The following is a 13,024-nucleotide window of genomic DNA, read 5'->3' on the forward strand; positions in this document are numbered from 1 at the left end:
TTGCATAATACTATAATTAAAGTTTAAAATGGAAAAAGGTAAGTTGTATAGTTCAATTGCGCTCTTAACAGAAACATTAATTCCGAAAACGCCCGTTTTATCAAAGGTCCTACTATTAATCTTATATGCTGGACCTTCTGTTTGTCCAGTGACAACATTTTTACAACTACAATTGACATGTTAGGCTGTATTACTGTTAATTTTTGTCAAAATCAAAATGTCCCTTTTTAAATCGGATTTTTCCGATTATCGATTTTTGATACTTATCGGAGACATTCCGATAAAAAATAATCTTTCTAAGAAACCTCCAAAACACATAAAGTACATTTGTGATATTTAAAAAATAAAAATGGATGCAGCCGTTTCGACGTCCATATGGAATCAACTCATACAGACGCGTGCGCAGAGACAAATTGCCACCCCCATATATATTCATTTCAGGTCATGTCATGTGCTACTGGTACCATGTAACACAGTACTACCTGCCTCATGGTCGGGTCACCGGCGACTAAACCGGTTCCCCCACCAGACTTGTTTGGTGAGGAGGGCGGCTAGTCTCCCTGAAGGATTAAAAAGAAGACTTTCAAAAGGGCGAATGAACTCTTTTTCTGGGTCAACGGCCAACTAGCACCGCGTATATTTGTGTATGTGTGTGTGTGTGTGTGTGTGTGTGTGTGTGTGTGTATTGGTGTGGAGAGGGCTCCCGTAAGCCGTGGTGAAGGCAACATTTCTAGGAGAAGCAAATCTCTGATTAAAAAAAAAACATAAAGCGGAAGACCATTACCCGAATTAAGCTGGTCTGCAGTTTAATTTGTTGCTGGCTATCTTGCTCTTGCTTGTTGCTGGATCTCAACATTTTGAACCGAGAGAGAGACTTAGCTGTCGTACAATGTAACATCATATTTGTATAGATACTCCCTCAGGCATTTGGGCTCATGGATTTTAAATGTCTGAGGGAGTGGCACTCGTCTGACAAGACGCTGCAATCATCATATATATATATATATATTGCGCGTTCATGGCTGATAGAGAATCATAAAGAGAAACGGGTAGATAAATAACGCGCCGTGTGTAACGTTATACGTTAGTGTGCGTTTTTAATCGAAATAGCAAAAGAGAAAAATGTATGAACGAAAAGAAGAAAGGGAATAGATATGTAGATAGATAGCCCACAACTTCTTTATAGTGTTTGAAGTGGAAGAGGTAGAGACAGATAGGCAGAAAAGTGAAAGAAATAGAGAGAGAGAGCGAGGGCGCGATTCTCGTCCTATTTTATTTTATTTTTTACTTGCAAGATTTTGTCTCTCCCGTCATCACGATCTCCGCAGGACGCGACTCGCAATGTCGCCTTTACTTTCCTCGTAAACCACTCCTTTCCATTCACCCCATACTTGACATTTGCCAACTCGTTCATTTATTTTCTCAACTTTATATTAAAAAATAAAGAGAAAAAGGAAAAAAATAAAATAAAATAAATAAATAAATAAAAATAAAACAAAGGTAATTTTCAGATATTTTGTTCATTGTTTTAGTTTAAACGGAATAGCCCTCGTTCATGCATCCATGCATTATAAACAAATGCTTGTCCGTCAGGCAGTCCGCTTCGCTATCTTCAAGCGTCATTTTAGACAATATATATATATATATATATATATATATATATATATATATATATATATATATATATATATATATATATATATATATAAAGGATTATATTGCTAAATCTGCCAACACTAAAATCAACAGAGTATAGTCCAGTATTGAGCGGACTTTTTCACTGTTGACTGTTGTGTCTTGCTGGTCCTCAGCTGTCCAATATTCGGTCACCTCTGCTCACCGTGCGAGAGCGATAAATAATGTGCAATTTAATATTCATCTCATAATAGATCGTTCAAGAACCTGGAAAGCCTCGTCTGTATTTTCCTCTAGTTGTTAGCAACACTTCAGGTTTAAATAGTATTTATTTAGCAGGCCGCCGCGCATTGCACGGTCCCAAAATACGCATGAATATTATATATATATATATATATATATGTATATATATATATATATATATATATATATATATATATATATATATATATTCATTCAGATTTCTTTTTTCATTTTTTTAAAACCAATCCTCTATTGATTATTATCCAATATATAGTAATGATCTCAAAAGTAATAAAGAGAATATGACTAGGTGACGTATGCTTGAATTAAAACCAGGCTGAGATATCGACAGATCGATAACTAAAGGTCTAACTTTAAGCGATTTTGAGTTATATATTGTTAATTTTGAACATACGCAAAAGTAACTACAGGGGTAAGTTTTATTCAACTTACATGTGTAAGCTTAACTGTTTAGTTATCCATTTTGACCCTATAAACCACACTTAGTTACCGGTTACAAACCAAATCGTAAATGTGCTACAGATCCAAATATCGTATCCATGAAATTTCAACTCAGTAGACCAAATAATCAGAGAGGATTTTGGTCAAGATTTTCACACACACACACACACACACACACACACACACACACACACACACACACACACACACACACTGACAAAGTCACCTTTTTAAAAATACATCCACAAATTTCCGAGAGATAATATACAAGTCGGACATGAGGTTTTACAATGATATGCAAACGAAAATATTATGTAGAAATTGTTTATTAAAGTGTATATTAATATTTCTATGCTAAAAACCAAATCGAAAATGAGCTACAGATCCAAATATCCTATATATCAAATATATCTCAATTTCAACTCAGTAGACTAAATAATTAGAAGGGATTTTATTTGAGATTTTCGCACACACACACACACACGTACATATATATATATATATATATATATATATATATATATATATATATATATATATTAATTGTCTGTATTTTTGAGATGAGTTGTTTTCATTGATTGAGATTGTCGGACTGACTTCCTCATCTTGGTTGTTATTGTCACAACGTTTCGGCCGTTTTGCCCTCCGGCCTTCGTCAGGTGAACGGTTTGTTAGGAGTCTCGAACCCAACCCTTTATTATTATTACGGGGGTACCGTGTTCGGACTCCAGCTAGGCTTTGGGACATAGTTGCTGATTCTCTGTTTTTCAATGTTACTTTTTCACTGCCTTCGTTAAGGATTGTCCTAGTGACATATGGCCGAGTGGTCCTAGACGTTGTATCAAAGTTTACAGTCACCCAAAGGTGCTGAGTTCAATCCTGAACGAAGGCAGTGAAAAAGTAACATTGAAAAACATAGAATCAGCAACTATGTCCCAAAGTCTAGCTGGAGTCCGAACACGGTACCCCCGTAATAATAATAAAGGGTTGGGTTCGAGACTCCTAACAAACCTTTCACCTGACGAAGGCCGGAGGGCAAAACGGCCGAAACGTTGTGACAATAACAACCAAGATGAGGAAGTCAGTCCGACAATCTCAATCAATATATATATATATATATATATATATATATATATATATATATATATATATATATACCTTTCGTGGTTAAATTTTAAATTCTTAAAAAAACAACATATAGAGCCATATATTCGATTTATTGCTTGCCAAAAGAATGTATAGAAGGGGTTATTTTAATTTCCTTAATCCATGCATTTTCAACAATGTATCATATCATCAGAGGAAATGGAATGCTATACGAAACTTATATATTGCTCTATTTTTAAATATTGAGCTTGTTCTTTTTGGCTAGGATCTCCTTGAAAGTATTACTGCAATTAATATCTATCAGGATTTTCATCTGAATTCTATCAGTGTCTTATCTCGCTTATATATATATATATATATATATATATATATATATATATATATATATATATATATATATATGTGTGTGTGTGTAATGCATATATGCTGATTAAACACAGGAGTCTTGTAAATACATCCACGAACTTCCGAGATATAATATACAAGCTAGAGATTAGGCTTTCCCATGATATGCAAACAAGCGAAAATATTATATAAAAGTTGTTGATTAAAGTTTATATTAAAATTTTCATGATAAAGATTGTGAGAGATAATGCTGTCGATTAGATCAAGTATCTGTTCCTCGATAGCGTATTAAACAGTGTTTGTTAGTATAAATTAAATTAATAATGAATTAGATATAAATTTGAACAACATTTGTAAGTATGGATAACACTACCGATAAATTAGATACAAATTGAACAGTATTTATTACCATGAATTACATTAGAGCTCGTTAGTCACTACTCACTGGTTCGATGAAAGAAAAATTACGTGGATCCTCAAGGATATAAAAATGATCCTGGAACAGATCCTTTTTAGAGCTCGAACTCACATGACAGAAAGGATAGAGGTAGGTGTGTATGATTCTGCGAAATTCGATCGACGCAGAATTCTTCCTCGTGTGCCTGTGGATCCATCTTCATTCGCAGGTTCCAAGGATAGAGTCCCAGAGCAGTGCAACAAATGTGGAGGTTCCAATCAATTTGCCAGAGTCTGCCGGCAGCCTAGGGGCAAAGCAGAAGATCTCTCATTGAGATACATTATTATCTGTGCCAATAACAAAGACATATTGCATCGATGTGTTCGGGAAACGAGACAAGGAACTATAGGCCGGCACTAATCTCCCCCCCCTCTCTCTCTCATCACTACTGATCGTAATAAAAATATAACTCAATGGTCTCTATTGGATAGCATTTGTGAATTCTGGGTTCTCTTTATTTCTTGTGAGTTGATTTTTATGCTAACCCAGAATACGGAAACGTACCTTGATGCTAATGCTACATGAAAGAAATGTCTCCTTCTCATGTAAGTAAGAAGATATACTAGATAAGTGAAAATGATATTAGGAAAAGTCTAGAATCGAACCCAGTAGGCAAGTCTTAAAGATAATGAAAAATTGGAATCTTTGGATTTCAGTCCACTGTTACTTCTATTAGAATAGCTAAATGTTATTGATGTTGGAAAACGAGTCGATTGTCTATTCTCTTAGAAATCTGGATATAAAATATGTCAGTTAAATAAATGCACAATGCGAGTTAAAATATATTCTTTAAAAATGGTTAAAATATTAAACAATTAGAATTGTGAATTCTTTGTTTGCAAAAAGTGTGTTGGACGGACATGTGCAGAAAACGTGATATAGTCACGTTGGTCGACAGTACTCTTCTGACGTCATAAACAAACGAGATTTATTGATGTATTGAATCTGTGGGTTCGCAGTGAGGACGTTGATGAGTGAGAATCATAGAGAGAATCAGGAGAGATCGAGAGGAGAGCCCCTTAGAAGCGAAGGGAGGAGAGTAGTCAATGGAGTTGAAAAGGCTTGACTTCCTGACATCACCGATCGACCGGCCGAAGAATAAAGGCATCATCTATATTTTGTAACTGTGTTGTCTCGTGTCGTCTTTACAACCAAAAAGCTAAACGTTTTTTATCATCATCTTGTAACGAACTTTTGTATAACCTCCTTACAAGTAAGGTGCTCCCCCCATCATAAGTGATCCTCCCATTTATGTGTGTTAACAAGAATCATCCCAGGCTGAGATAAATGTCTCCCTCATTATCATCGTCATATGTTCTGAGTCCCCTGCCACACAATACTAACGGACGGCGGGAAATACTCTATAAACGACGATGTTGGAAGCATAATTTAAGGAATTCCGTAATGACAGACGCACTGGTAACAATTTCAGAATTTTTTAGATAGCGATTGGCTATTCGTATTATTTGGATTCATCTTGAGTGTGATTTTCACAAGGTTTCGGTCGATGTAACTCCCGACATTCGTGGCGCAGTGGGTAGATTACATGGAAAAAATCATTTGTAAAAAAATGACCTTCTCCTGAAGGTTGAGTGTTACATGATAAGGGCTGTCCCCTTTTCATGTAAGTATAAAAATAGAGAGATTTAGTTAAAATGGAAATGAAATAGCATAGGCGAAATTCGAACCTCGTAATTTAGGTTTAGAAATAGATTACGTGTGAGAATTAGAAAAAGGAATGTAAAGCAAACGATTGTTTAGAATAGAGATAAAATATTTCAAGGAAAGAATGTGCACTGTCAATTTTGTTATGAAAATTTAATTGAAAGAATGCAGCTATAAGATAATGTTTTTAACATATTAGAAAAATAGGTTATTGAGTATAGGTTAAAATTCCTTTTGTAAAAAAAGGAAAAGCTTTGGACACGCATGTCCAGAACACATGAAAGAAGGCACATGTTTTAACATGTTAATGACGTCATAGAAAATAGAAAGGAAGTTCTAGAAATAGTTAGAAAAACATTAGAGTTAAGCAGACAGAAGCGGGGGGATTTTGAGAGGGACAGACGACAGTCCAGTTTGGAATTCGAACGTCTAGAAGCGAGACAGTCACTTTGAAACTTAATATGTGAAGCTTTGAATTCTTGATGAGAAAACCACGGCCGGTCGTGAAGAAATAAACCCATCATGTGTTTTGATAAAGCTCGTCTTTGTGCTGTGATTCCAGAAAAAGGTAAAGTGAATTGTTATTATATGTCTATATGTCTGTGTTATAAAAATGTCTTGACATACACATCTCATATCCACAATGTGAATCTACATCTCATATCAACACTAATACTGTCTGAACACAATGTCTCCTCACTCAAAGAGTTTCCATCTACACATCTAAGTAATGAACAGTTTTAATATATATGAATCTTCATAACACGAACAATCCCTCTTCTAACAACATCTCTCTCACAACATCCCTCTCTAGCACTCTTACAACACATCTCTCTTCTAAGACTGCGCTTATAATAAGACTCTCTCAATGAAACCCCTATATGACATGAGCATCAGGTGGGCGGCCGAGAAATACAATTGCGAATTACTTAGGACCTCTATCCAGTTATGGCTGAGGAAAAGGAGAGCACGCGACCAGCAGGAAGTAAAAAAAAATGGGTTCCGCTCGAAATTCCATCCAAATTCCTGAGTTCGACAGAAAAATTCCCGAGTTCGACATGATGCACCTAAAGAAAGCCGGAGGTTACATTGACCGAAACATTGTAAAGTCACACTCAAGGTGAGAATAGTAGTCCGATGAATCCAAATAATAGGAATAGAAACGCGATGTTTTATGTCTCAGAAAAACACAGTGAAACGTGGAAACAAATCCAGTATAACAGAAGTTAATATGAATCCGAGAACATTTCTGTAGATATTTCCCCAACAAAAAACTGAATCGAGCAACATAGTATTCTAACTCAAAATCAATTGAAAAATCAGTTTATATTAAAATACAAGTATCCTTAAGTGATTTGTCTTAAAAGAGTCCGGCGGAGAAAACGTGGATTCCGTAACGGTTAAAATTTGAAAACATTTAGCCATACCTTGAAGGTGTCTTGGAAAGCTAATAGAGAAAAAATCCAGTTGTGAGTCCCAATATAAACACAACCCCCACCCCCACACACATGCATATATATATATATATATATATATATATATATATATATATATATATATATATATATATATATATATATATATATCTAAGAAGAACCTTATTTCTCATTTAAATTCATACTACCTGAATATATTACATGATTTTTTGGTTTTAATAACATTTATGCACGTCACAGGTAGGATTGTCTTTGTTTTTTCATATGAGTATTATACTGCACAAGTACCCCATTTCTTGGGTAAGATAATGCACAAGTACGTCATTTCTAAGATATAGAAGAAACTAATTAATAATTTGACATAATTTTCTGTTGAGCTAATTTTCCGGGTGTCAGGGGCGAGAGTTTGTTTTTACATCAGAGTGCTATAGTAACGAAGCACTTATTTTTTATATAAATATCATACTAGTCGAATATATTACATGATTTTCAGTTTTGATTACTTTTATGTACGTCGCAAGTAAAATTTCCTTTGTTTTACACATTGGTACTATACTGCACAAGTACCTTATTTCTTGTGAAAGATGTACACGTACCATTATCTAATTTATAAATGAAAGAACTCAATACTTTTATAAAATTTTCTGTTGTATACATCATAAATGATTTATACATCAAAGGGTAAGAATTTGTTTTTTTGTTTTTTTATCTGGGTGCTATAGAGAGGAGCACATTATTTTTTATATGTAAGTTATGCTACTCGAATATTTAACGGGATTTACAGTTTTAATAACTTATGTGCGTAACATGTAAGATATTCTTTGTTTTTTTCATGTGAGTACTATACTGCACAAGTATCTTATTTCTTGGGTAGGATACTGTGAAAGTATCTTAATTCTAATATAAAGATGAAACTACTCGATGATTTTACATAAGTATTGGCCAAGATAAAGGTGTAGTATCTGTTCCGGCAGATACTGCAAGCCAAGTACATACGTGGGGGGCAACTCCACATATAAGACCTTGATCAATGTAGGGGCAAGCCTTCATAACAATTGTCACTATCCAGCTCCCCTACTTCCCGGGGAGTTGGTCCTCATTTCTCCTTCAGTCCTCACATTAAAATCGGCCTTGTGTCTAATTTGCTCGGTGGGGAAGCAAATAAATACCCTTTTCCTGGCCTTTTGGCCAAGATCAAAGTGTAGTATATGTCCGGCAGATACTACAAGCAAAGAACATATATCGGGTTTCCCCCACATATAAGACCTTGGTCAATGTAAAGGCACCCCTTCATACCTATTTTCACTATCCAGCTCCGCTACACCCCGGGGAGTCGGTTCCCATTTCCCTTCACTCCTCACATTAAAAATCAGCCTTGTGCCAAATTTGCTCGGTGGGGTAGCAAATAAATACCAACTCCATATATAAGACCTTGTCAATGAGGGACAACTCTTCATACCAATTGTCACTATCCAGCTCTCCTACTCCCCGGGGAGTTGGTCCCCATTTCTGCTTCACTCCTCACATTAAAAATCGGCCTTGTGCCTAATTTTTCCGGTGAGGGAGCAAATAAATATTCTTTTCTTGACCTTTTGTGCCAAGATCTAAGTGTAATATCTGTTCCGGCAGATACCGCAAGCAAAGACCATATGTGGGGGCGACCCCACAAATAAGACCTTGGTCAATGTACGGGCAACCCTTTATACCGATTGTCACTATCCAGCTCCCCTACTCCCCTGGGAGTTGGCCCCCATTTCCCCTTCACTCTTCACATTAAAAATCGGCATTGTGCCTAATTTGCTCGGTGGGGGAGTAAATAAATACCAACCCCACATATAGGACCTTGGCAAATGTAGGGCAACCCTTCATACCAATATTCACTCTCCAACTTCTGTACTCCCCGCGAAGCTAGTCCCCATTTCCCCTTCAATCCTCACATTAAAAATCGACTTCGTGCCTAATTTCCTCTGTGGGTAAGCAAATAAATACTCTTTTCTTTGTCGTTTAGCCAAGATAAAAGTGTAGTATCTGTTCCGGCTGATGCTGCAAGCAAAGACCATTTCTGGAGGCAACCCCACATATAAGACCTTTGTCAATGTAGGTGCAACCCTTCATACCATTTGTAATTATCCAGCTAACTACTCCCCGGGGAGTTGGTCCCCATTTCCCCTTCACTCCTTACATTAAAAATCGGCCTTGTGTCTAATTTGCTCGGTGGGGGAGCAAATAAATACCCTTTTCTTGACCTTTTGGCCAAGATCAAAATGTAGTATCTATCTTACTCCATGCTGTACTTATGCTTGTAACTTTGTCCACATGGCTTAGATCAAAGTGTAGTATATGTTCTGTACAGATGCTGCACTTATATTTGTAAGTTTTCCTTGGCAATGGAAGGGGCACCCTTCCATTCTAAGGAACTTTTGGTCGCATGCAAGTCAGTCCATCGGTCAGTCTGTAACACATTTACATTTTATTTAATTTTAAAGCAAGGAGTAACATTTTGGTCCCCCGATTTATCGGAGAGGGACCTATGTTTTCAATGGGTCCGTCTGTCCGTTAGTCCGGATGATTGACGGATAACCGTGCATAGGTTTTTCCTGAAATTTTGTCACGAATTATTTCTTTAATATATAAACGTGCATAGTAATTTTTTATTTTTTTTGGCGAAAATTCCTGTTTTGCACACAGAGACTCAAAGGGGGTAAAAAATGGCCAAAAATGACACTTTTTGTCCCGTAACATTTGATCCATCCATTAGATTTTTCTGAAACTTGCCCAAAATGTGGAGGACATTGTACTTAATATAAATTATCTATGGGTGACCCTGACAAACGTCTGGCTTGCGTCCCCCGGGGGTTTGTTTGTGCTGAAAACGCCATTTCTTCTGGCGTGTTTTTCATATTTCTCAACAAAAACTTGATGTGTCTATATAGTGGTTTCCCATGTTGCTGAATGTAAATATACATATGTAAAGGTGGGAAACTGCACTGGTTGTCCATTGTCACTGGTATTCGCCATTCAAAGTGCCTCCTCAGGTGTCAAAAATGTACCAAAATTGCAAAAAATGACACTTTTTGCCCCATAAACTTTTACTTATCCATTACATTTTTCTGAAACTTGTCCAAAATGTGGAGGGCATTGTTCTTAATATGAATTCAGTATGGGTGACCCTGGTAATATTCTGGTTGCCGTCCCCCGGATACATTTAGTGCTAGAAAACACACGATATTTGGACTCCCATGCAGCACCAATTTTTAAAACTATATTTCGTACAGAGAGGTACCATGCATGCGCGGCTCGTTTTTTTTTTAGCAAGGGGCATTGAGTAACATTTTGGTCACCCGATTTAACGGAGAGGGTCATATGTTTTTCGTGGTTTTGTCTGTCCGTTAGTCCGAACGATTAACGGATAACCGTCCATTAGTTTTTCCTGAAATTTTGTCACAAATTATATTTCAATACATAGATGTGCATAGTAAAAATTATTTTTGTGCGGAAATTCCCATTTCGCCTACAGGGGCTCAAAAGAGGTAAAAAAATACCTCAAAATAGACAAAAATGACACTATTTGTCCTGTAACATTTGATCCATCCATTAGATTTTTCTTAAGCTTGCGCAAAATGTGGATGGCATTGTACTTAATATGAATTCAGTATGGGTGACCCTGGCAACAGTCTGGTTTGCATACCCCGGGGGCTTTTAGTGCTGAAAACGCCCTTTCTGCTGGCGTGTTTTTCATATTTCTCAAAAAAAAAAAAACTTGATATGTCTACATAGTGGTTTCCCATATTGCTGAATGTAAATATACATGTGTTAAGGTGTTAAACTGCACTGTTTGTCCATTGTCACTGGTATTCGGCATTCAAAGTGGCTCATCAAAAATTTACCAAAATTGCAAAAAATGACACTTTTTGCCCCATACACTTTGACCTATCCATTACATTTTTTTGAAACTTGTCTAAAATGCGCAGACAATTGTTCTTGATATAAATTCAATATGGGTGACCCTAGAAAAATTCTGCTTTGCGTCCCCCAGGGACTTTTAGTACAAAAAATGTCCTTTTTTCATATTTGTCAATGAAAAAAATGATATGTATATCTATATAGTGATCTCCCATGGTGCTGAATTCAGATATACATGTGTTACGGTGTAAAACTGCATAGTCTGTCCATTGTATTCAGATTCCAAGCGGCATTCCAAGCGCTTCATGAGGGGTCAAAAATGTACTAAAATTGCAAATAATGACACTTTTTGCCCCATAAATTTTTATCTACCCATTAGACTTTTCTGAAACTTGTCCTAAATCTAAATTTTCCTTGGCCACATGGCTAAGATCAAAGTGTAGTATCTGTTCCGGCAGATACTGCAAGCTATGACTAGCTATGACTAGCAAAGACCATATGTGGGGGCAACCCCACATATCTGACCAGTCAAGTCAAGGATTCGTCACTTGACACTCAGCCCAACAGGTGAGGGGCCGGGAACCGGCCCAGCACCTGTGGGACTGAGGTACACCGCCTGGGTAATACCTAGGAGGTCCACCCTCCCAGGCCTTGCCACCGGGCTTTCCGGTGGGGCAAGTTTATTGCTTGCTGCTTGAGGCGCCCCGACTGGGGAATGCCGACGGGGTTACTCAGGCAATTTTTAAAATTGCAGGAGTGCCCCTCCTTTAGGGGAGCCTGCGGGGTTCCCACTTTCTGGCCTTGTGCCACATTTTGCTGATGTGGGCAGCAAATAAATATCAACCCCACATGCCTGACCTTTAACCAGCTCCCATTTCCCACCTGTCGGGAGTTGGTCCCCTTTTTCCCTTCCCCCTCCCTTCACTCCTCACATTAAAAATTGGCCTTGTGCCTAATTTGCTCGGTGGGGGAGCAAATAAATACCATCAAAGTGTAGTATCTGTTCTTAACCGATGCTGCACTTGTTTGTAACTAATAAGTAAATGATTTACGGACGGACCGGCTGACCGACGGAGAATAGTTTTTTTTTTTTTTAATGCATACCACAGAATAGTTTTCTTAGTCGTGTGCAAGCATCTCCATAAGTCACTCAGTCAGTGTTTATTATACCAATATTTATTGGTTTTCGGGGTTTCTGAATACAAAAATAACGTTTCAAATTCCTTAAATCAAATAATTTTTGTGATATAAAGTGAGGGATCACTTTTCTGAATTAATTTAATGTAAAATGATCACCCATTTTACAACCAGACAGTCTCAAAGCCATTCAAGTCATTCTCCAGATCATTCAAGTTGTTTTTGAAGGATCCCAGTTATTTTCAAGTATTTAAGTCATTCTTAAGGTCAATCAATTCATAATTTAGTTCATTAAAGTCATTCTATGTTATTTACTTTTTATTTATTTAAGTCATTTCAGCCCATTTTTCGGTCATTTTAGTTTATCTTTAAGAATATCATGTCAATCCTACATTCACGCATTCATTCATTACACGAGAGCACGGGACTAATGGCTATCGGCCTTATTTTATATAAAAGTGTTCTTTTAAACATATTCCGTAACATTTAAAAGTCCAGAATATTGGAATGCAACAAAAAAAAAGGGGGTGCATCTCGAACCCGCAATATTGGTGTTACTAATCGATGACGCTACGCGTTGCACCAAAGAATCAACTGCGTCAGTAAGCTGGTAAATTTAATAAATAAATAAACC

The sequence above is a fragment of the Euprymna scolopes genome, chromosome 32, assembly GCF_053919585.1.
Source record: "Euprymna scolopes isolate OS-2025 chromosome 32, ASM5391958v1, whole genome shotgun sequence".
NCBI lineage: Eukaryota > Metazoa > Mollusca > Cephalopoda > Sepiida > Sepiolidae > Euprymna > Euprymna scolopes.